Source organism: Rhipicephalus microplus, chromosome X (assembly GCF_043290135.1).
Source record: "Rhipicephalus microplus isolate Deutch F79 chromosome X, USDA_Rmic, whole genome shotgun sequence".
NCBI lineage: Eukaryota > Metazoa > Arthropoda > Arachnida > Ixodida > Ixodidae > Rhipicephalus > Rhipicephalus microplus.
Window position 1 is genome coordinate 374,364,770 of NC_134710.1, and position 25,919 is coordinate 374,390,688.

Sequence of the window (25,919 nt, forward strand, 5' to 3'; positions counted from 1 at the left end):
TCGGGCACACCTTAATTTGCCGTTTAAATGCGATACTCTCTCCAGAGCTTGTAGGGTAACAAAGAAACAAGCAAGGAAACCCGCCAAGCAGCTAAATAAATATGAGAAAAAAAAGGGCCATTAATGTAGCAGGCACGCATGATTGAGACCCAAACGTTGTGCCGTAGTGCACTAACGTCTGTTATGCCCTTAATAAAATAGGAAAAGTGCGTGCTTGTATACGTTTGCTGCCATATATCACGCGACGAAGCGGGGAAACAACAAAAAACAAAACGCTTCGACAATCTGCTCGAAGAAAAAAAAAAAGGTCGCTTGTATTGGCACAATACTGAAGCTTATCGTCCTTTAAGGCCCACTTTCCCTAGCATAAAAATCGCAAGAATTCTACGCGATATTAGAAAAGCTCCCCCACGCCAGCTACCGTCGTGTTACAGATGCCTACCGACATCCGTACGAAACAACCCAACGAGCGCCTCTTATACCGTTTCCCCCCCCGCAAGTTTCAGAAACTTTTCTTATCACAGCGGTACGGTCACGTTCGAATCGCAGTGTATACGCACGGAAGTCAAAGGGTCTGACAACGTTGCTCGGTTCCGGGAAGAAAAAAAAACAACAACAATGTAAGGAAGCACGTCCGCAGAGCGGGGCGATGACCGAAGGGGGCATCAAACGAAACAAAAGCGAAAACGGCTGCATCCTGACGATGCAACGAGCAGACGAAAAAGAAAACGCGACAAGAAGAGACGACAAACGCGCACGACGGCAAAGCGGCGACCTCTCCTCGCTAAGGACGCCGCCGAATCGCTTCGCCCCTGGCGGAATAGCCGCGTCCCGATCCCCAAGGACCTCGCTAATGGCGGGGCGTAATTCGCGACGGCGCCTCAAAGGCTCCTTCGACCCGAGCGAGGAGCCTCCGTCTTCCTTTTGTGTGGCTCGGCCATCGACCAGCCGTATAGGGCTTGGCAGCGGGCACAATGGCCACAGCATCGTAAACGTCAGCCGCAGCTTTGTTTACGAGCCGACGCCGGCTTTTCTCGCGTCGCGCGATCCTCCTCCTGGGTGCCCGGCCGCTCCTCTTAGGGCACCCCCCTAAGAGGCTGCTGCCGAGGTGCCGGACGCGATTCCCGACACTAGCAGGAATTCGGCAGACGCCTCCGACGAGCGCTCACAGTGGCCGCGGGATTCGGGTGGGCTTCGCAGCGAAATGATGACGCCTACGCGTTGATAGAGTTATTACCTCAACTGTCAGACTCGACAGCTACCTGTATGGCATGCGCTTCGAAACCCGGCGGAGTGGCTAGGTGGGCACCTGGCGACCCTGTGGATTGCGGCAGTTCCAAATACAAGGCATATACTATAGAGTGAGGCGAAGCGTGAATAAACGCAGTGGCGCCATTCTGCTGGGGTAAAAATATTATGAATTCGTTGTATGTACGTATATTGTAGACGTTCGTAATGCCTCGAGCGTGCTGGTTTAACGAAGGCCTAAGCATGCATTTTTCGGCTGCCTATTGCCTGCAACTGTACAATGGCAGCGCGAGCGTGTGGTATGTTGCAGGGTCGTGAAAAAAAGAGAAAAAAGTCGCTACAGAGATACGGCAAAATACCCAGGCTCAAAGGCAGCACACCTTTTGCACAAGAAGCCGTAAATCAAAGCTCCGGACATTTATATCGCCACCACACCGAAGACACCCATTGCAGAGCGGCGGTAGATTTTATCCCCCGTCCTAGTCGTCGGCAGAGCTGTACACTGTTGGTCACCCGCTGCAATGTGACGCTACCTCTGAGCGACCGTTCGGGAGATACATACAAAAACAAAAGATCGACATATTCCACCCTGTCGTATCATTGTCACTGAGGACAGCACACCATATATTCGATAATAAACAGTTCGTTAGCGTGCTCTGAACATTACAAGGGAAATAACGCGAAAAAAAATGGCCCCACCTCCCCGAAGGGAATCTAGAGGAAATGCGAATGCATTGCGTAGCGTCCATAACAGCGTTTCGCACGTGAGAACCCAGCGTTAGAAGAATAATGTTTTCTTTTTTTTTACAGCGTGCAGCCAATAGCACCGTTCGCAGCAAGTGGCGTTTTTCTGTCGCGAGAAACGCGGTATGCGTTTCCAGCTCTAGTAGCTAGCGTGCACGGTTAAAAAATACTATGAAGGAACAAAACAAACAGCGTTCTCAGCTCGGCGTTGGCACTGAGGCGGTGGCAAGTCACGTTCAAGTCAAGGAGGTGAGGGCTCCGGTTACTAGGGGCGAGGATAAGCGGGCGCACCCGCTGCTGTTGCTGATAGCTGCCGACGCCGAAGCGTGACATGGTGGAGACTCCGGTTGCTAGGGACGCGCCCACCCACAGCTGTTGCTATGGCAGAGGGCGATGGACAGATCCCGACAGACGCCTGACATAGCCCGACTAAGAAATGCAGTCGCATTAAAAAAAATTACCCGTGTTAACAAACCCACCTACCACAGTATCAAAAATACCATACATGCCGTGAGAGGCTAAGCTCAAATATGCGCGAGACCAACATACAGAGGGCGCTACGAACTTGAAGTTACAGTACCAACTCGCCGTGGCAGCATCACATGGACATTCGGCTGCCGGAGTTCAGGTGTGAAATTGAGAAATGAAATGTGCATATTGCGCTCCGTAATATGTGTGTGGGTGTGCGTGTGTGTGTGTGTGTGACAGCTGACCATACGATTATGAAATAAACGCCATTTGAGTTCTCAGAGAAGATTTAGCGTTTCGCTTGAGCGTCCTTTTGCGGAAGCGGGGCGTACCGCTCAGCTCAACACTCACACTCAGCCGATACATCTTCAAGGCGCCTCGGAGTAATCCATGCGGGGAAAATGCGAAATCGAAACAGCAGAAGCAGCGGACCGTTATATATTTTGAACGTGACAAGTCCGATTGGGGGGGGGGGGGGGGTTGCAGCATACATCAGGTACGCAGGTGTGGACCTAACAGTGTTACGGATGGCACGAGTACTCTGGATCTGTGGCTAGCTGCCGTAAGATTAAGAACGTGCCACGATACGACACTATGGGATGCAAAACCAGGGTTGAGAACACAGACTCTACAGTACTAGTGGTAAAAAAAAAAAACACTTCCCCCATCTTCGAAACCAAGTAACTGGATCAGAGGCAGAACGATAGGGACACGCGTTTGACATCATCACCGCGCGCTGTCAGTCACCTCGCCACGGCGTCTAACAGTACGAACACGGGGCCGATAACACACAGGTCACCTAAACGGCGTCGGTACAACAGATCAAACAAAGTAAGCGTGACAACAAAGCCTTTCTAAACTGGCCTTTCTAGGGAACACGACAAACAAACATCAATGGCTGGCTAGGCACTGGCACGCGTGATGTGCAGGAGGAGAAGCGTTCAGTGTCATCTCCCATCAACGGGCCACGCTCAAACCCTCGCAGCACGATACGACCGGTAGCCCGAACACTCAAAGGACGCGAGAAAAACAAACACGAGTACGCGCAACTCGAGGACCTCCCGCGTAAGCGGCGCCTGAACGAACGAGTTGCCGGGGTGCTCGTGGGAAGAGCTCAAGGCGGCGGCGCGGGTCTACAGTGCTTAGATTCGCTTGTTGCTTCTATGTTGCCAGCGTTTGCCGACGTGTGTGCGTACCTCCATCGCGAGCGTTTCAGTGTTTTTTTTTTTTTTTACTCAGCGCCGAAGTCTGTGGCTACGTTTAGTGCGCCGAGTGTTGTTACGTGTTATGCGCGTCTGTGCGGACGAGAGGGTGCGCCAGGAAGCATTTTCCGCCTTGAGTGTCAGCGCCTTCTAAAAATGGGGGGAGGAGGGAAGGGATGCGGCGGGTCCGGGACGATCTCTTAGCGTCAGCCGGTGTCATAAGTCAAACGGATGAGGAGAATTGAGCGGACAGCGGAGGCGCGCAAACAATACCTTACGCTGAACCCCCCCCCCCCCCCCCCCGAGCCACTCCGGGCTGCGAAGACGACACCAGAGAGCAAGAAGCTACGGCGCCGAGGAACGCACAACGAGCGTTCCTGTCACCGCTCATGCGCATCAAAGGGAGCGGCACCACGCGCCGGCGATGGCTGTGTTCGCGTCTGTCGCCTGCTCGCTTGTATACACGGCAGCCCTCGCGCGATCCCGCGATACCACTGCCAGCGACGCGTTAAACTCACCATCAGCGGCGTAAAGTGTACGGTCAAGCCTGTAGTAACCCACTCATTGCGGAGGAGCGTAACAGCGCTGTACGTTACTTGGAGACGAAGAACCTATTTTGCGGGGCTGTTCTATTTCGTCCATTCGCTGTCACGCACAGTCAACCGACTTAAAGCCTGCAGTTATAGAGAAGTATTAATGGGGGATAGTAGTACATATACAGATTGCATTTCATCTCATTTTATTACACTAAAGACCCTTCAAGGGGGTGTTACATAAGGGGTGGATGTAGAGAAACTACACATAATGGTATTGCGAGAAACGTGATGTGTAACACTTTGCAAGAATAAGGTCGGGCAGGTAATGGCGGCGATGCTGTGGGGAGGGTCGTTCCATTCAGAAGATGACCGTGGAAAGAAGGAGGCAGAGAATGTCTTGGTGTGACAGCGCGGACAGGTGGCTTGCAAGGCATTACAGGTGCGATGAGATATGCGGGCTGGCGGGGTGATAAAGTCCAGCCGATCACGTGAGCTGTACAATAGAACTTGGGGAACAGAGCTAAAGTGGCAATGCGACGACGAAGTGCAACAGTTGATAAAGATGATTGTTCCCTCAACGATGACACACTGATATGGTACGAGTAGCATGAATGAATAAATCGTACGACGCGGTTCTGCAGTGCATCAAGTGAATTTGTTAGATAAGCCTGAGACGGGCTCCAAATGGCAGCGGCATACTCGAGCTTAGGTCTGATTGTGGATTTGTAGGCTACAAGTTTTAGATGTCTGGGAGCAAGACGCAAATGACGTTTTAGAAATCCGAGTGATTTGTTAGCTCCCGCTATTATGTTAGTGACATGCAGGCCCCACGCTAGATCATAAGGCAATGTTACACTGAGGTACTTATAGGATTCCTCTCGGTCTATTTCTACGTTACCATCTCTGTATTGAAAAGTTAGAGTTTTGAAGACGTGAGAAAGATAATGATTTGCATTTAGTTGGGTTAGGTGTCATGAGCCACTGGTCACACCATGCTTGAATAGAATTAATCATGGTGAAGTGCTTGCTGTTCAGATGGATTAGTAATAGTACGATAAATGACGCAGTCATCAGGGAACATGCGAATATGACATGACACATGTAAAGGTAGGTCATTAATGTATATTACGGACAATAGAGGGCCTAAAACCGAACCTTGGCGAACCCCGGAGGTTACTAGAAGGGTTATAAACACACTCATTAACAAAAACTGACTGTGAGCGCTCCCTCAGAAAAGCCACAATTCAATTAAAAACACAAAAATTAATGTTTAAGCATGAAAGTTTAAAAAGAAGATCGAAGCTTATGAGACACTTTACTAAACGCTTTCGCGAAATTTTTCGCGAAAAGAAACGATGGCATCAGTTTGTAGGTTACAGTCTAAGTTTAAGTGTATATCACGAAAGAAGTTAGCTAGCTGAGTTTCACATGATAGACCTTTGCGAAAACCATGCTGTGAAGGATTAAAAAAATCATTTATGTGAAGCCTTATGTCATGCTTTGTGAATAAATGACATATTCGATGATTTTTACATGGTCTACTTGTTAATGATACTGGACGATAATTCAATGGCGACTGCTTACTGCCAGACTTATGGATGGAAACGACCTTTCCCACTTTCCAGTCATCGGGTAAGTGACCTGTAGAAAGGGGCTGGGAAAACAAGACATAAGAAAGCAGCCGAGATGTTCTTGGTATTTAGTAAAAAAACTTGTAATTAATTTCGTCAAAACCAACTGATGATGTTAGTTTTAGATTATCTATGCGAGATATTATGCCATCAATGAAAAACCCCATCTCAGGCATTGGCAGCTCACTGGTAATGCACTTTGATCTTAGTACGATTGGAGGCCTGGCATGATCATTAGTAAATACACTTGCGAAGGCGGTGTTAAAAACGTTCGCACATTCCTCATTACTTATAACATCACTGTTGTCATTAGAAAGTGTTATCGTATGTTTGTGTTCAGGGTTAATCACACGCCAAAATTGGTTTGGATTTCGTGTTAGCATACAGGGAAGCTCATGGTGAAAAAAACGTGTACTTAGCACTCTGTATTGCCGCGAGGTATTCGGTTTCAGCTGAGTAGTACCTATCCCACAGCAACGAGTTGTTGCTCTGTTTAGCAGCTCGAAAGTATCTTTGTTTCTTATTTTCTAGTCGCTTTAGTGATTTGTTGAACAAGAGTTTGTTTTTATTAGCAGGGAAACTACATACAAGAATATACTTATCACGTAATTCTGGTACTTTGGCCTTGAAAAGTAACCAGCTCTCTTGTACTGAATGATTAATAAATTCCATCTGGGTTAGTTCGCTGTTGATAGCTTCATAATTGGCCCTATCATAAAGTCGAATTGTTGTCTGATAGGTTCCACATACTAGTGGGGCAAAGTTAAAAGTGGCATGAACAACCTTGTGATCGCTTATTTCCCTCAAGTATGTTTTAGATGCCATACAGTCAGGGTGGTTGGTTAATATCAAGTCTAGTATGTTTGAAGAGCTCTGTGCGGCACGTGTTGGTTCAGTTATCAACTGCGAGAGGCTGAAGTTGAGACACACATCTACAAAGTTGGCTGCTTCACAGATCAAGGTTCATGGCGACATAGACTACAGTAGGCCACGCTTCGTTGACATATAACAAGTCGTAACGACTGAATTTCAACGTCACTAGTTTTCGCGCTCTGTCGGTGGCATACGAGAGGCGTCACATCTCCAGGATCGGAAGGCCACGAACGGCGGGCGATGAGATAAGAAGAGATTCGAACGAAAGGAATTTTCATCTCATACCGACCGGAGCTCACTTCCCTGTCACGCTACACGAGTTGTGGCGAACAGCGGGTTTTCCACCCCACGCCGCGTTTGTCACATTTCTCGAAAGCTTCTTATCATCGCCCAGTTTCAGGTCAGGGCTTCTAATCAGGCGCCCATAATAGCACCTCGAATCGCGAACCTCACCGAAACACCATATATCACAGCGGGAGTGTCAGAAATAAAGACAGAGGCAAGAATCGGGCGAATAGTGACACGACAACACACTCTCGCCTTTTCTACCTCCGCGAAGACATATTGCGGAGCGTCAACACTTCCGGGATCACTTTTCAGCGGGATTAAGTTTTCCCGAGGTTCCGTTAGCGACCGGTGCCTCGCACGCGGTTTATGCTTTCTCCCCTTCTTCTTCATCATTTTTTTCTTCTCCCCACAGTCGCATCTAACAGACTCGGAACACAGTAGCATCTACAGTTCGGCCGGGAAAAACTTTTCCATCGCAGGAATGAGCTGGAACGATGCGGCCACAAAGTCGAGAAATAACAATAATAAAAATAATAAACGGTAAAAGCGTGGACAAGAACGCCGAAGGCGTGGCGTGGGACAAACACAAACTCGCACACAGCCCTCCCCAGCAAATCGATGATCTCTCGAACAATAAATTTGCCGCCGGAATCTCCTTTTCCCTTCTTTCTCGTCTCCTCTGACTTTCTCCTCCTGTCATTTTTTTTTTAGTTTGTTAGCTTCGCATTGTTTCAGTCACTGCGAACTATTTTCACGCCGTATACAGTTATCTGTGCGGGGAAACTGTACCCCAGTGTTGCTCTACAGGGGGGCGTTCGTTATTTCGAGCTATTTTTCATCCCCCTTTTTCCATGAGGAGCGCTTCGATGCGAGACAAACACCTCACGGAGACTCCGCGACCAACGCGTGGACGTTGAAGACGTAGACGCGAAGAAAAAAAAACCATAATAATTCCTCCGCACAGAAAGAGCGGCGAAAAGAAGCCCGCGAAAAAAAAAAAATTAAGAGGCGCGCATCGGGCGAGCGACCTTTTATACTTTCGGCCACCGCCGCCATTACTGGCCCCCACACGCGGGCAACAAACCAGACACCGCTGCAAAGGCTCGTTCATTTTTGTAATTAATGTCCTTCCTGCCCACCTATTTTTCTATACACTCGCGAAACTTTGCTTGCTGCGTACTTTTAGCGGCCTCCCACTTCTTCCTCCTTCGCAGCGCTCGTGACAGCGACCCACGCATTGTTGCCAGCGCTCGGTTTCCCGAACGCGACGAAAGCTGCGAGCTTTTTTGGCAAAAGCGTATTCCTTCGGCAGCATACAGCGGTCCCTGCTTTTTCTCGCTCTTTAGTTTCTTTGTCTCTTACTTCGGCAAGTCCTCTCCTCCATTCTCCTTTGCTTTCCCTCTTTCCTGCAATCTGTACACTGGCCAGTCATTTTGTCTTCCCTAATTTAGATCGTATAGAAAGGGGAACGAAAGTGGAGAGGAACGAGGAACCCACAGAAGCGCGTGCCTTCAGGAGCGGTGCAGATATAAGCAATACAAAAAAAACACCACAAACTCGCTACGGGTCCTCTCGGCCTTGTATCCAGGCTGCTACAGCTAAAGCAATAAACAGCACACTTACAAACTAGTCGAACTAGAAAGGGGGAACAAGAAGGGAGTTGGGGGATTGCGGGAAGAAATCACCGGGAGCAAAATCAGCCCCGGGCGATTATGATATATAATCTCCTGCGAGGTGTCCATATTATTGTTACGTGTTTTTTTTTTCCCTGCACCCTGCAACACCTAACGCACGCACAGTGGCGCCTTCCCCCTCGGCGCGTGCACGTTCCCTGTAAAAGAGGAATCCGCTGTGCATCATTGGGTGCAGCAGTTCCTGCTTCGCAGCGCAGCTCCTTCAATTGCGCGAAGTAACAAGCGACGCCGTTCTTTTGCTCTTTCATTTCTTCTGTCTCCTCGGCCAATCAGCTGCGACCGGCCGGCGCAGCAGCCCGCGCAGCGGTTTCTTGAATGATGGCGACACGAAGAGAAGAAATGAGAGAGAAGGGGAACAATTGCTAAGAAAGGGCTGCCGCAGAAAGCCGTATCAGAAAGCAGGCACCCCCCCCCTCTTCCATATACCCCCCTCCTTCCCTCTATTTCCTAGCTTCAGCCTGGAAGCACCCTGTCTTTCCCTTCCGATCCCAAACTGGCGACTCCTGACCAGCGCCGAAATTTGATGGAATGTCCGCAATTTCGGGCCCTGCTGACCATTACGGAGGGGACAAAAGGAGAGGCACAGCGAGGCGGGCGGTGTACGTGAACCCATTCCCCCCCTTGGCGCTTTTTTTTTTTTTCATTCCTGTTCTCTCCCTCCAACAGGTCCGCCTTTCTGTGTGTAAGACGATGTGCGTACACTAGATCTTTGGCGAGCTATTGTCTTTTCTCGGCTGAGGGGCGGAATGGCACCGCGTACGAGCGGCGGCGAAGCGGGAGAAGGGGCGGACGGAGGGCGAAGAAACGAGCCGTCCCTTTGATGATTATGACTACACGTTGGGGGAAATCGGTTCTTTATTTTTACCTCTATTGCCGCTGTTGCGCATCTTGGGCTCTTTTTCGGTCGAGCGTGCCCTGTTGGGCACCATGCTGGTGCCGCGAAACAAGCCGGCGTCGTGTTCTGGCGGCTTGTCAGCCCTCCTTATTGTCAGCAAGGGAGGAGGAGGATTCGGTGGCCACCGGAACGGCCTCGATGTCCCTAGCTCTAACACCGCCATTTGTCCATGAGAATCGAAGAACGCTCCCACACAGGACAGTTCCGTGTACAGCGCTAGGGGAAGACGCCGCGAGAGCCTAGCTCATACGGCGGGCCAGGACATAAACGTGTCTTAGACAACCTTAAAAGACGTGACACCAAAACACAAGCTACAGATCTTCGTAAAAAATGGCCCTAGTGAGATCCACGGGAAACACAATACAACGCTCGATGCACACACGCTTTGAATTAGTAAAGATTCGCCGTTACTGTTGCGCAAGCCAATAGCATGCCCGTTTCTTCCTCATCATCTCCGCACATCTTCACACGTTTCAGGGCACTGAAATGTTCAGGTGTCCCGACAAACGCAGACAGTTACGATGTCCCGCGTTGTTTTTCTCTTCAACACTGACAGAAATAAGCAATTGTAGAGGCTCTCTACAAGTAACGTAACAAGCCGACACAAAATTATTGGGCACTTTAATTTATGTAATCATGTAACAGCAATCATGGCAGGAGGAGACAAGAAGGTCCACATACAAGGCAACGCGTTTTTCGAGATCAATCTTATGAGTGGCGTTCAGTTACCTGCATACGTGTTTATTGGAATAGTGCGTATTCCATTTCGAGTCCAGCTTTTCCTTTTCTCTCACTCTCACACACACACACACACACACACACACACACACACACACACACACACACACACACACACACACACAGCGCACGCGCTAAATATCTGATCGCGTCTGCACTAATCCCCGTATTCAGAAACGCTAACTGACAAACTTGACTTGCCATCGACTTCAATGCAGCATAAACGCGTTTCAAACGCACTGCATTGAAGGCGATTTCAAGTCGAGTTCAAGTCAGTCAGCATTTATGAATACGGGGGGGGGGGGGGGGGTAAGTGCTTTTATATATTACATGCGCATGTTTGCAGCCAAACGAAAAAAAAAGGGGGGGGGGGGGGCAAACTGCGCAAATGGTGCGTAGCATCAACATAGAGCCGGACATGTTTTACAACGTATGTTGGTTTCGTGCTTCTCAACGGTTCCCGATCGACCTTCGTTTTGCGCGTCTTCAGTTGTTATATACATGGCGCTAATACTAAAGCGACAGGAACGCACGAAAAGGAAACAGTGTTACATATACACCTTCACTGTGGGTCTTTAAGCACACAAGGTCGCTATACTCATTGCGAAAGAAGCATCCCCGTATTTTTCTATCCACTTCTTTCACACTTAGATGAGACACCGTGTATGGCCAACAGGCCGCCACAGTGTGTGCCGAGTCAAGAGCGCACACACTCTGCCGAGCGTTAAGCAAGTGGTTTTCTTCGAACAGCCACCGCTCGGCTCGGAAGGCATCCCCCTTGCTTGGTAGACACGCGTGAGCGGTAAGTGAAAGCGACGGTTCCCCGCGATGCGCTCGCAAAATGCAAACGCCACGGCACGGGAGTGCGCTCCATTTCTGCTGCAGCAATGCGTTATATAGAGTGCAAACAAGTCCACCCACACACCTCCACAAGCGGCACGTACGCACACGCTCTTTACACTGCGCCGCCCCTGATACGTGGCGATGAGGCACGCGCGGCGCATGGTAAGAGGCGTCGGACGTTAGAGCGCTGGGGAAAGCGGGCCTCAGGCAAGGCTTAAGAGAGAGAGAGAGAGGAAAAAAAAATAAAGCACCTGGACGCGCGAAAAGGCAAAGTGGCGCGGACGTTAAAGAAGCATAAACAGCGAGGCGACAGCCACCGTGAGTCGGCGCGGCTGTTTCAAATCGGCCGCTAATGAAAACAGAGGCACCCCAGTGCCTCTTAAGGCAACGGCGAAAGCCAAGAGAGCTTCAATGCTGCTGCCACCGCTAGCGGGCCGCGCAAGAGTGTATCGAAATGGGCAGGAAGAAGGGGGACGAGAAAAGCCCAGGCGTAAAACAAAGACGCAAGCCGCGAATGACAGCGACCGGGAGGCGCACGGGTGGTTTCTGGTGGTTGAAAGCGAGAAAGCAAGGCGGAGAAGAAAGGACTCTGCGCGCGCACTGTGTACACACACGTACACGCTCGCTGTCTTGGTCGCGTTATTTTGGCTTGCCTGTTAATGTTTTTTTCCCCCACCGCCAGCCCGGAGAGTAATTTATGACCACGGGCTGCAAGCAGCCGGGGAAAAGCCTTGGAGCGCCGGCAGAAAAGTCGCAGCGCCGTCGTCCCTCCGCCGTAACGGCACGCCGCGGGTTTATACCTTGAAGCAAGAACGTGTGACAAAAAAACAAAAAAATGTAGCGAGGAAATGACAAAGCGCGCGGGATTGGGAAAAGGGGAGGTCCATAAGCCAGCAAAACAATGATTGCAAACAAGAATGCGCCCTGAAATGAAGAGGCTGGTGAACGCCGCGACAAGGTGAGAGAGAAGAACGGCAAGTCGTAGAAAAGCACACGAGACTACAAAGCAAGTGACAGACGGGGCACAGCGACAACGCCGTGGGAACGCTAAAGAAGAAGAAGCAGAAAAAAAATACTAACGTTACGCCTTACAGCAAATATCATAGGGGAGGGTTGGAAATACGAAAGAGAAATGAGAGAGAGAGAGAAAGCAGCGCAAGATGCTTGTTACGGACACGGCCAGCTCATCTTAGCATGGCAACAAAGGTATCTCGACAACGGTGCACAAAGCACAATAGAAAACACGAAGACGATGGCGCAGAGTGTAACTTCTTCGCCTGTTTCCATTTAATCAGTTAATTTCTCCTGAATATTTCTGTCTCTCTGTCGTGCTGCTCCTCTTATACAATTCGGTAAAAAAAAAAAGCGCCAGTCGAAACAATGCTGAAGAAGTGCACGCTGGAGAAGAAATTCAGCACCGAAGTGTGTATGTACTTAAGAAAAAGGAATGAGCAATGGCGAAAGGAGTTTAAAAATAAAGTGATAAGGAATAATCAGAAGGGCAGCGCGGGGCGAGAAAGGACGAGATTTGGCAGCGACTTTCATAAAGAACGTTTCTCCACTCCCCCCCACATCTCCCCCCTTTATTTTTGAAGATAAATGCAGCCCGAATTCTATCTTTCGCTTCTCTTCTTCTTCCGCGCCTCTGTTTCGTCATTTAACTCAGCCTGGTTTGATTCATTTCACTGTCCCGCCTGGTCTCCGAGGCAGCTAGTCCCGCCACCGTCGCGTGCGCGGCTTGCATTTAAGCGAAAAAAAAAAAAAGGACGTTTCCAACTTCAGCCTCGTTCGTTAAACGCTAGTTCTGGCGGCAGAGAGGGGAGCCACGCAGATTAAAAAATTAAAAGGCGTGGAAGAATGCGATGTAGGCGCCAAGGCAAGAGGCAATAATAAAGTCGAAGAAGGCAGCGGCGGGACAACGCACACGGCGACGCAACTGTGTCTGGTGCGAGCGGGTAGAGAGGAGAGTTGCTGGGTGAAACACATACATCAGGTGCATAACTGAAACAGGAATGGATCAGGTACGTAAGCATCGCTAGCAAGGGGACTGCGGCGACGGGTGTAGGGTAAGAGGAGACAAGGGAAGGGAGCGCAGCCTCGGGAGCTGCAGAGGGAAGGTGGTGCGAGGAGAAGAGGGGCGAGATACAAGAAGGATTGCGCGGAGCCAAGAAGGCAGTTGGAGAAGGAGACGGATTCCGGAGGAATTCTCGGGCTCCACCAGGAATGTAAGCGAAACCCGAATAAGAGGAGAGAAATAAAGTTGGAGAAAAAACGAAAAAAAAAAGGGAATGAAAGAAAAAGTGCCAGGCGCTCGGAAAACAAGACTGGCAGATGGAAGCAAAGCGAGGCTCCTTGCAGCTGTTCCCGCCAGTTGCGTGCGCTATACCGTGCCAGGCATAAAAGAAACAAGCCGAACACCACCGCAGGCAGAAAAGGAGTGGTAGTGGGGGGGGGGGGTTGCATAGATAGATAGAGCGTAACTTAAGCTTGCCTCGGAATAAGAGAAAAGCGAGGAAGACTAAACGAGTCGGGAGCTTTGCGTAATTTATATTTTTGACAAGTTAATTTTACACACCAATGAGCAGCAGCGGTGGCGGCGGCACGCATCGAGCTGAAAGTGAACATCGTTATGCGCGGCGCTGGCAGAAGAAGGAAAAATAATAATAAAGAACGTGCGGCGAAGTAAGGAGGGGTGAAAAAAAAAAAGGGAAGAACAGAGTTCTCTGGCACGGGATGAAAAAAAAAAAGTCTTAAAAGACAGCATAAGACGTCTCACAGAAAAGAAACCTCCCTAAAAAAAGTAAAAGAAAAAGCGCATAACATCACGGACCGGAAAGGAACGATCCCACCAGGACAGAAATGAAAAACGAACCGTGACGTTAACAAGGATGTGAAAAGAAAACGATAAGGGAATAAGGGATACGGTGGACAGAATGAATAGGAGAAAAGGGGACGGAAATGAACGCCGCACGCGTCCAATACCCGCCGCTCGGACACGCACGAGCAGAGCGAGCCCGCTGGACCTGGCTGTACCACGCGAGAGTTGGAGATACGCGGCCGGCGTAAGAGAAGGATGACTGGTCGCTCACGCTGCTGGGCTGACGCTGTCAGGTGCGCAAGCGACAAATGCCGCGCGGACTAGAGCAGACATGGAAACGGACGTGGTTATTCAGAAGAATAAAGTCTTTTTTTTTTTTTAGCAGTGAGCTGATACCGACTGCCCCGCTGTCTAAATACGCATATGAGATACGGAATCTTGCAAGACCCACATAGCGTTCAGGTGCGTCGACCTACACAAGCGTCTGTGCCGATCAATGTCTTTTGTCGCGGAAGACGGACGCACCGGATGCGGATGAAAGAATGAACCTTTACAACTCAGGCGCAAATCATACGCAACCATCGTCGAGAAAGCAGATGACTATGAGGTGAGATTCTGCGGACGATCTCACGGCGATCCCCGATGGGACATTCGATATGTACCAATCGGTCCCCTACTGTCCCGTTTTCTCAATGAAATTGTACAGCGATGAAATGGCACCAGAAAGAACAACCACGTTTTGAAAGCGTCGCTGATTCCCTCAGCACAGCTTAACTTCCACTGCGGAATCTCACTAACGCGTGCACGGCACATCTTATATCACACCGCAAGATCAAACGCTATCACAACTTAAAGACGTGCGTATGTGGCTCGGCGTCACCATGCCTGACTGAGGCAGAGTCACCGATTTTCTCGTCTCAACGAAGAGAATCGCTGGCTGCCTCCTGCGCCGCGTTCTACCCTTGCTAGCCACCTGGAGTCCCTAGCCATTGGTACGGCTCCAGGAGCAGTGACATGGCGTCCCTAGTTGCTGGCGCGCCCCGCGAAGCGCTGCCTTTGCGAGACGATGCCGGCTTCCTGCGATGAGCGCCAACGGCTAGGGACGCCGGGTGGCTAGTAGCATGAGTGGATGGAGGTGAAGAGAAAAAGGCGGGGGCCGTCTCTCTGAGAATTTCCTTGCAAATGCTCAGCTGACATCGAAGTTTGCCGAGCTTTATCACAACAGCTCTCGTATGCTACTCCGCTCAGTATTTTAAAGCACGTTAAGTTAGCCGTAACCGAAATTACACAAGTGCACTTCCCCAAGCGACTCGATCGACAGAATCAAGATGGCCAACACCAGGCTCCAAACAAACGGAGAGAACCCGCGCACTGTTTCAACCGCGGCTTCTGGCGTGAGGTGCATGGAGAGACGGCGCTTCAAGTAAAACATAGGTACGTTATAGTAGCTGTCCAGCAGTGCTGAAATCGTGCTTTACAGAAACGACAAAGGGCAGGCGGATAGACTGTTTTCCAAGCACAGTTAGTGACCGACATCTGGGCAATAAACTTCGCCTTTGCAACGAGCGTGTCGGCCAGACTTCGGAGAAATTTAGGACCTGCGGCGACACGGTTAATCACCGGTTTTATGCATTTTGAATACTTCCGAAAATCAGCCTTCATTACGAGTCAGATCAGTTACGAAAAAAAAAGTCGTACACGAAAAATGAAAATATTGTAATGCTTTCACGTTGAAATGCCGCAGTAATCTATGCCGCCACCCTAAATTAACGCAGTGCCCCCCCCCCCCCCCAAAGAAGTAGGTGATGTTCAGAACCGCTTGTTATTTAGAAAATATTGCGGCGCACATTTCAATGTTGTAATCTGAGAGGCAAGCAAAAAAAAAAAAACGTTATTTGTAGTTGAAGTACAAGACGGCAATATCTTCCCTCGCGTTACTATTTCTCTATATTTCAGTGAGCGCAGAGAAGCCGACGTGTGGTCTGACTCGAGATTACAATGGGTGCTGCCATGCACTACGATAATTCGATATTTAAAAATTACAAATGCACTTACGTTGCAGGCGCCCTGCACTGCAGCGTTAAGGCAGAGACATTACTGGCGTAAATACTCTACAAATGCCATATAATTTGTTTTCTATTCATGACTAGTACAGCACAGTGATTTTGGCCACTGGCTCGACGCATAACGATTAAGTTGAAAGTATTATGTTAGTCATGTTGAATGCAGCGCCACGAAACACACAATACGAAGATATTTAGTACACGGGACACTGCCGCCCTACGCCTATGGCTGCAGCACAATTATTATTAATGTCCACAAACCTGCACAATTATCAGCATTGCCTTGCGTTTCACCCACAACCCAACTTTCCGGCCATCCGCAAGGCCCGGTAGAAATAGCCAATCAGGACAATCACTCCCATACTTACTGTTTTCCTACTTATTCTTTTATTGATATTGTTTTTCTGCTGACTATATACGCATGAGCGCAACGAAGTGCACTCCGTTGGCGACAGCGTTACTGCTCAACATGGCAGTCACATCTCGGTCCTTCTTGTCGGAGGAAATTTCGCGGGGACTCGGGTAAATATCATCACGTAACATAAAAAGAAAAGAAAACGAAGAAACATAAATAACATCAATCAATCTTACTGCTATTCGGATACTGTGTACAGACAGTTCATGCATAGCAACAGCTCCCCGTAAGTCGCGGTGGTTTCGCGAATATCACAGCTATCGATGCGTATATCCTGCAAAAACTGTGTTTGAACTAAAAGCTTGCGCGGCGCTTTTCGGCGTGCCATCAGTTTGCTGTATAGGTATGACGTAGTACGGCATACGGAACGATAACAGGCCCAGCGAAGACAGTTGGTGCGCCCCCCTTCCATCGGCAGGCAATAAAGAAAAGGCGTCGAGATCTTGCACATCTCAGTTTTCTCAGCAGTGTAGGGGGCTTATTTCGTGTACGCGCGAGATCCCGGTGTGTAGTGCACGCGCGCGCAGAAGGGGGTGGTGCGCGTCAAGGAAACGCGCTCCCCTTTCCTCCCCAAGCAGAGGAGGCGCACATCCATTCCAAAGTGGCATTCCGCAAAACAGAAGCACGGCCAAAAACGAAGAAGGGAAAACAAAGGCAGCAGGACCGGACACGGCGTGGATATCGGACCGGGCCCAGTGGCAACGTTGCAGATGCGCCGCTGGCTAGTTGAAGGCGAGCCCCCCGCACACCGATGGCCGATTTTTCCTTCTTTTTCTCGGCGCAACGCTTCCTCCACCTCGAGGGCGGGCGAAACAAAAGGAAGTCCGGCAGACAGGCAGTCGGCGGGAAAGAAATAATCGGGACCAAGGAGAGACGGCCGGGAAAAGAATGGCCAAGCAAAGGCATAAATCCCCATTTCCCGAGCGCGCTGCAAAACGATCTCCTCCTGATCCTCCTCCCGCCTCCCATCTCTTTCCCTTCGAACTGGGCAAAACGGGCATCGTGTGCGCTGCCCCCCCCCCCCCCCCCTCCACTCCACGCGCGTAGAAACGCGTCCGCAGCCATGTCGCGAACGCCCTTCGTTCTCTACACTTCCCCTCTCTATGTTTTTTTTTCAGCAAGAGTAGCAGCTTTTGTGTTTTTTTTTATCCAGCGCACTCTCGAGGCGCCTCTTTTTCGCCGCCGTTCTTGGCACCCCCGGCCGCTGCCGTCGGCGGCCGGCCTTATTTATTCGCCGGACTTATGTCGTTGTTTCGGCGAAGCGCGCAAAAATCCCGCGGAGTAAATCATTAGAAAAGCGCCTGGCAGCACCGGAGAAGTTCGGCACCGAACGGGCTGACCTCCCCACACTCCTCCCGCCCGCACCCGGGGATCTCCGGCTGATCCTTCGCGCAGCGTTCTGTTTTCGACCCCTCGCACGGCTGGAGAAGGCAAAGCATGCGTCTCGAAGACAGCGAACCGGACGAAAAAAAACCCAAGTGCTCCGATCCCAGCGGGCGGCCCCTTATTATCGTAGCCTCGTGCCACGCAGGGATCTGTCTCTCCGGGAGGCATTACAAACAGATAAAAAAAAATCCTGCGAGACAAAGCGCGCCAGGGACTCGAGTGAATTCATTGGTGGCGATGAGAATACGGACAATTAAGCCGCGAGGTTCGTCCGCGCTATTGCGCATTAGATACAGATATACGCGTGGAATAGCCGCGTGGCGACATTATTTACAGCCTAGGCGCAATGTTTCTAGCGCGATAAAGTCACCGTATAACGGTGCAGAAACACGAGCAGTTGATTAATGGGAGGCCCTCAAGAAACCGACGTTGCGCAGAAGCAATGCGTACGAAAGACCAGGAATATGGAGCAGCCAGGAGTGTCGTTTTCTTCACATCAGAGGTTTAAACTTTAAAGAATATATCTAACGCATAGCAAAGAGACGAATTTGCTTACGACACGACCCTTACTTGCTGTCGAAAACGACCGGAAATAGAAACCGCGACAGGTGGGTTGTACTATATAAGTATACTTATATATTACAAACCGCTGTCGAGCTTTCGGATCACGGTCGAGAACAGCGAGAAAACTTTATTTCGTGTCCTTGCTTTTGTCTACGTAGGTGGCGCCTGGAGGCAAGCCCCGCCGAAGCATCCCTTCCTCAGGTGGCGGCCAGACCTGGTGTCTTGGCGGGGTTCAGGAGACCCTTGGTAGTAACCGAGTGAAGCCTTCGGACTACTGAGAGACCGTGTCTTTCGCTATTCGCCTTGCAGCTGCAAGGAGAATACTGGTTGCGTAGTGTTATCCAAAAACCTGAAACGCACAAGTGGATCCCCCGTACTTCTCCTTTTCTCCATGGATTTCAAACGTAGGCACACTGAGGCACGCATGGTACTTGCCGTCGTCCTCCACTTTGTGTAGTGTTAAAAAACTAGATCATGTCAGCTCATATCTCCGCATATTTCGCTGCTGTGCAGTGCCGAGTGCGCAGTTCGGATAAGCACAGCCTTGCGAAGGCGCTGCCAGCATTGGTTCCGCGATCGACATCTGCAGCTGTTGTGGCTCATCTACACGGTCATCGATATAGAAATGCACGCCTCAGTGCCCGCGGTGGTCGGCGGGACTCGTGGAGAAGGGCCGGCGATCAAACGCCACAGGGCAAATATGGAGCCCATTCGCGCGACCCGGGCACCACAAGGGACGGCCACGGTTAGATGGACCGTGGAAGGAATCCTCTGCCCGCGGCCGTTCGATTTCCAACAGAGCGAAAAGGGGGTGGAAGAGGGGGGAGGGGACGCCCATCAGCGCTGCGGTCGCGGCAGGTGCAGCGGAGCCCACGAAGGCTTATCTGACCTCCCTGCCGCCCCTCGTTTCGCGATGACCAGAAGTGCGGAAGGAGCGGGCCTCGAGGAACTCCCCAACGGCGGCGGGGCTGCGTCGAGATGCCCCCTCAGCGGCCAATCTTCTCTGGATGGACGCGAGGACAGCGTGCCGCTCAAGTTGCGCGGGAAACGCGCAGCCGGTAGCGATGCAGTGCTTTTCCGCGAGTGCTGAGTCAGCATCCGAGGACGCTCTGACGGCAAAATTCTTTCGCATGGGCTTCACCGCGAGCTCCTCGAAATGAAGTGGAATGACATAGTAGACGTGCACCTATCTAGAATAAGAAATGCGCATTATTCGTTGAGCTTTGGGGTCTCACGTCATCGAGCGATTGCTTTCGGTGATACATCCCTTTCAGTTCACTTGGATTGTCTAGGCCGTTGAGAGGGTGCCCATCACTCGACTGGGCCGTTTTACTGGACATTGCGTCGAACAAGATCAAAAATATGTACACTAAAGCATGGAAACAGGTGCGCTGACCTAAGGAAGCGTAGTTTTGCGCCGACGCTTGCTGAATTGACGCCACTGGCTGCCAGCGCGTCGCCTGTGTGCTATTCTAGACGTCGTCAAATCCCGCTATCTTTCTATTGAGACCACATCAGAACAGAAGAGGTGGCGAATATGGCAATGAGAAGGAGCTTGAAATCTTCAGCATATCGCGCATCTCTCACCGACCGACTGGGAAGTGGAGATGTGCAGCTGCTGCATACCGAAATACGCTCATCAAGTGACCCACCCAATAACTACTTATCTACAAAAAATAACCATATAGACACGAATCAATAAGAATAACGCGTAGTCAACAACAACGTGTGCAATGCGACGATGACACAGAATCCATGCCTGAAGAAAGGCCTCATTTTATGTCCAAATGAATACGACACAATATATTTCAGTGGCAACTCATAAGGTGGACAGACGGAATGATGACACACTGAATACTCTAAATTCTTCCGAACACTTAGGCGTCCAACACATAACGACGTCTCAATTTAACTAAACAATTTCATATTTCTCAGGCGATACTCGAAAAAATTTATGTATGCATATTCATATACTTGGCCTCAGAGGGTACGCCCAATTTGGCCTTATAGTACATAAGCACAATACCAAGTCTCAATCGGAGACACAGTATGCTAGCATTGCTTGTGCGCTTAAAACTCTCCACTACAGACACTTTCTCTAAAAAAAGTCTTCGGGGTAGTTGGTTTGGAAAGTTCAATGAAGCCACATCAACGAGAAGACAGCGACGAAGGAAGCGAACAGCAGGTGCGTGGAAGCGCTAGTCCTGCCCTCTTTCTTGCCTGTGTTTTCAGCGCTATGAATTTATTGAACGTTTCCCCAAAGAAATTGAGTGTCCCCGCATAACGTGTAACGCCCTGCCAAATATTTTTACCCGAATTTTATACGCACAAAGAAGCACACTAGTATGCGAATAAACACAGAGTGAGCACATCGAAAATTGCCACCGATGAGGTCACAACCATAGAGTTTCCAAACATACACTAGAAGGAACTCTGGCGCTAATGTCTATGGGAGCTGCAACGCACGGCACTTCAGCGAGCATGGGAATAATTGGTAGTAGACACATTTGTCTAATCTTCGTATTTCTGGCCTGCTTCTCGCTTCGCGTGTGTTCGTGTAACTTGGAGCAGTTTTCTCACGAAACAAAAATCGGCAAATGTTCAGCGGTTGCGCTTCACCATATTATTTTTTTTTAGGCTTACCATTTGGAAGTGGGTCACGAAATTTAAAAGGATTTGTTCTTTCTTTCATTACTAAACCGAAACTAGCAATAAACAGAGACGCAAGTGCGATTCGCCGCCCGCAAGTACGAAGGCTTGACAAATCTGTGTACTACCCATAATTCCCATGGTCGCTGAACAATGGCAGCGCCAGAGTCCCCCCCTCTAGTTAATTTTTGCAAACTATATGGTCACAACACCCGCCTTATTTTCCGAGAGGACGGAATATAGGAAATAAAGATAGAATGAATGTAATAGGAGAACAAAATGACGGATACACAGAGGTTTTTATAGCATGAACACGTAAAAATCAGGAATGTACATCGTGCGTTTAATTTCATACGGAACAAAAGAAAAAAAAACTAAGTGCTCGTGTTTCTTTGTTCGACACAATTTTACAATAAAACCCCCGACAATGAAACCAAGGAAGACAGGGGATATTATTTGAAGTTTTTTTAAAGGAGCACTGACATCAAATTTACTCATGCCAAGATTTTTGCGTCAGCGAGTAGCTATAGACCCCGTAGCAGCGATTCGCGACCTTAAACGCAACTGAGGGATGCATAACTATCACTTCTATTGATTTGTATCACTGGTATCTAGCACTATTCAAAACGGCCGGCAATCCCTCCATTTTTAGCGCTGGGAGCACCAGCAGTGGCGCTACTTCGCGGTCACCTCCAGATCATGCCACAGCTGACCACTTCTGCACAGAAAAGAGTGACGTCAGGCTCAGCTGCCCCGCAAACATTTCGTCTGCTAGGCGGACACATTCAGTCATGCCTTGTCACCTGCATTGTCGTCGCCGTACAAAGTGTCAACTCGGGTTCAATACGATAGTCTGGAGCTTGGAATAACTGCGATTCGCAACGTCGCGAATTATTTTCGCTTCGATCGACCTTTTGCAGAACACTGTAAGCAAAAACTATCCGAGTTTGGGGTTTTTCTGGCTCATGACCTCTGAAAACTCCCTCGCGTTTAAAATTACTACCTCGCGTAGGAGTAAAAGATAGTACATGACATAGTTTTACCACCACCTCTCAGGCAAGTAGTAAAAGGATGTCAAAATCCAGTTTTACCACTTAGGGAGTTTTCTATTACGTGATTTTTAACCTGCGTTTCAGAGTTTATTACCACGTGACTGCAAGGTGCAGCTGCTTCGGCGGCTTTTGCCCCATACCCCCCCCCCCCCCCCTTGTGACGCTCTCAGTGAATACTGAAGGTACGCGAAGCCCACAGATGTTTTTTTTTGTTTTTGCATCGCCGTGCCTCTGGACTGACTTCGAGTCAGCGCACTTTTACTGGAACTGGGGGCAGCATAAGCACAACAAGCGAGAACAGCATTCTTTGAAAGAAAAAAAAAAAAGACGGAGGGGGGGCCTCTCAAAAGAGAAAAAAAAAGAAAGAAAACCTGCTGTGGAAAGTTGTCCTGCATATTTTCGCAAATTGTTGCTTTTGCTCGGCGGTGGCTTTGGAGACAGACAGTGCAAGAAGCTCGGTATCTGTGTGTCTGGTTGGGCTGATGGATCTCACGTGTTTCCTACATCATCGAGCGACCGTGCTCTTCCGAGCGCCTCCGAACCTGCACGTCGCGGATATCTCCAGTTCGCGGATATCTCCAGATCTGCCAGTGGTAACAAAATCAGTCTGGTGTCGTCGTCCGTGCTTGCCTGCTGGAGCAGCAATAAGCAAAATGCTTCACTCTGTCGTCGGCACCGAGCCGCGGCCACCAATGACCAGTGGGAGTGTGTCGCCGGGGCAGGTGAAAGAAGCATCGCATATATTTTGTTCCACAGTAGGCGATGTCTGCACGAGTAATGTGCTGCCCGAATTGCCCACCTCATGCACCAACTGTTCTCAAACATGTAGCACGAAGCCGATAAGAGGCAGACGGAACCAACAAGCGGCGGCCGGTGAGCACGAAGAAAACCCGGACCTGCCCGGATGGTGGTCTTTCGTTGGAAGTATGCATACACCGCCCCGTCTCCGCAAGATAGCGGTCACGCGTTCATTTGTGTCTGAAATAACGACGAAATTCGCACAGGATATGTGTTCTGTGATTGCCAGCTGTGTTTCATCGGATAGCCGTGCTCCTCGAAAAGGCCTAGAACGCCGTCGGTAAGAAGCTTGTGTGCAGGCGTGCACCGCTCCTCTACGCCCGTTGTGATGAATACGTGCTGCTACTGTGTTTGTGCACCGTCGCTCAATCAAAATCATTGAGCTACCATGGTTTGTGTGTAATTAGGTATATTTTATGGACTTGTGCATCAGCAGTACTAACACGCGTGGGGCAAAGAGCCCGGTGTGCCAAGCAATTATTGGATAATCAAAAAGGTGAGATCGTGTAGATTTATAATGAAAGGTCGGTGTGACATTTAGTGCCCTGCAGCCCACCTGAAGCTTACGCTTGCACCTTTAAGCTTTGTTGTTAATTGATGGAAAAAAAGAGCTCTCCTACCGGTACTACTTGGCCGGTCAAAAAGTCGTGCCTATATATATACCGGATTGTCGAAGTGTAGTTGAGAAACGCGTGCAGTCTGTTCTAGTGGTGTATTATTCTGCATTTGTTGTGTGTGCGTGTTTGTCTGAATGTGAATCTATGTGTCACCAATTCTGCCGTTCAATAAATTCAATCAGTTCTGCTATTCAATAAATTTGTCGTCTCTGGCCGAATGCACCCGTCAATTTTTATTTTTTTTACCACCAGAAATAACTCCCAGTAATCACCTCAAAAACCTTGTGAAGGTAGTAAAAATTTACTCTCTCTATACTCGCTGAAAACCTCACTGGGGGGGGGGGGGGTAAATATTTACTACTCTCCCTACGTTCAAAAACTCAGTTAGCACGAGAGTAAATTTTTACCTCGGTAGTAGGTGGTAAAAAAAAACCAGGAAAGGTAGTGCGCTAGAGGACAAATGGTTTACCCAGTTTTTGAGGTTATTTCAGGTCATTTTTGTTTAGTGTGAACAGTGATTCTGAAATGGACGCTGTTCCAGGCAGCACTGCAGAGGTGCCCGAGGATGCACGCTTGAGCCATGTTCGCTCGTGTGTCTCAGCTATATTGGTGTGTTTTGGCGTGCAAAGCATTCAGGTATACGCAGAGGGGTCAATGCAATGTAGCTATCGCGAATGAGCATCAGTGCAGAAATAGAATACGTTTCCTGCTTGCCAGGTTCTTTTTTGCGCCTCCAGATGGCCCCGCCCACCCAGCCTTTCGCGGTTAACACTGTATTAGCATTTTTACGCGGACGCAAAGTCTACAGATGAACTGATATTCAACGATACCCGCGTGTTACTTGTTAGCGATGATATCTGACTATACGCTGTTCCACTTTTGATAGCTTGTGGTCCTGCTGATGTGTAACACATACGTGATACGAAAAGACACCCTCATTGCGCTTTTTCAGTGCTTCGAACTCGACGACTGCAACTCACCTGCAACTCGCAACGATTCCCCGACATGCTGACCGACAAGCACACGTTTAATCATGCTCTTTTCTTTCGCCGTTCTTTTAAAGGTGGTTTTTGTCTTGATAATTTCATGAAATCATTCGAACCGGTGCGACGAAGATCAGATGCGACGAGCGAGTGCGTTTCTCCACTTCAGCGCCACGATAAGAACACTCGGATCGTACACGTCATCGCTACTAAGACATCGTCACTCAAAATGGTATTAGTGGAATGTATCACACCGAATACGTAGCACTAGTGTCGATGTCGCGGGGCAGTTTACTTTCCGTTTTTCCTCCTTAGCTTTTGTACGTTGTTTGACATCGAATTAAAATAACTTGCACGCGACGGATGCCGTTCAAATTTGACCAAGAAGACCTATGCTACCAAGCGATCGAATGATGGGCACATCTCCATCTTAAAATTTGATGTCAGTGCTCCTTTAACTGTACTGTAGTTATGACATAGATACGAATAAATTAAAAAAAAAGACGAATGGCAGGCAAATAGTCGGCGGCATAGACCAAATCTGCAACCTCCGGATAACGCACCCGATTTTCCGATACAGAAAAATGTACGAGACATTCATTTTCTATCCCGTCGTACACTACGTAAGGGCGTCGCAGTGCGTGTGGGACAACTCCACGGGGGCAACGATACGCTGCACGATACGTGAAACAGCTATATACGCATGGCAACGGCGGGAGAAAAGCCCGAAGAGAGAGAAAGAGAGCAATAAAAAAAAGCGGGAAACGGAAGGAAAATGAACGGCGATGTGCGTCGGTCCCTCGCTTCAACTAATGAGGTCCTCCGACGCCCGTCCATCACCGGGGCACATGACGTGCCGCACGTCGCTGCCGCAACATTCATCCGTAGCTGCGGCCAGCCGGGGACCCGAAGAAACAGTTCCCACGCGGGTGCAGCGTGTAAGAGCTTGTTAACTTTCACAGAGCCGCTCGAAAGCCATAAACAACGCCGACGACGGCACCGAGCGGTGACAGTTCGAACCTCGTAGGAAGAGCCACACGGCGCGCTGACGGTTCCAGGCATCGCTTAATCCCGCGCACTGGCTCCCCCCAGACGCCGGTCAGCGCAGCACGCGAGAACAGGTCGCGCGACACCAGAAACGCCGAGTAACAACCGTGGGTTTCATCTTTGACGATACGAGGGCTGCCCCGTTAAATGAAAGATGGAAACGGGTAACTGCAAGAACACTCTTGATGAACCGCGTCACAGCTGCTAGAAGTTTACGTACTGTGGATATTTACGTACGCACGTACTTTCCCCGACTTGTGCGGTTGTTCATGTCTCGAAACTCTATCATTGGGCTACGGGGCCTTTGTCGTGCCGGTGCACTTTTACCTGACGACTGCTAGTACTCGATTGAACAATAATTTTTGTA

At 49.6% G+C, this 25,919-nt stretch overlaps 1 protein-coding gene across 3 annotated transcripts in view; it reads right to left on the bottom strand.

The window, feature by feature from the left end:
• exd (PBX homeobox extradenticle) overlaps window positions 1–25,919 on the bottom strand; it is a 376,353-nt gene that overhangs the window by 14,092 nt on the left and 336,342 nt on the right. The gene's annotated exons all lie outside the window — the stretch shown is intronic.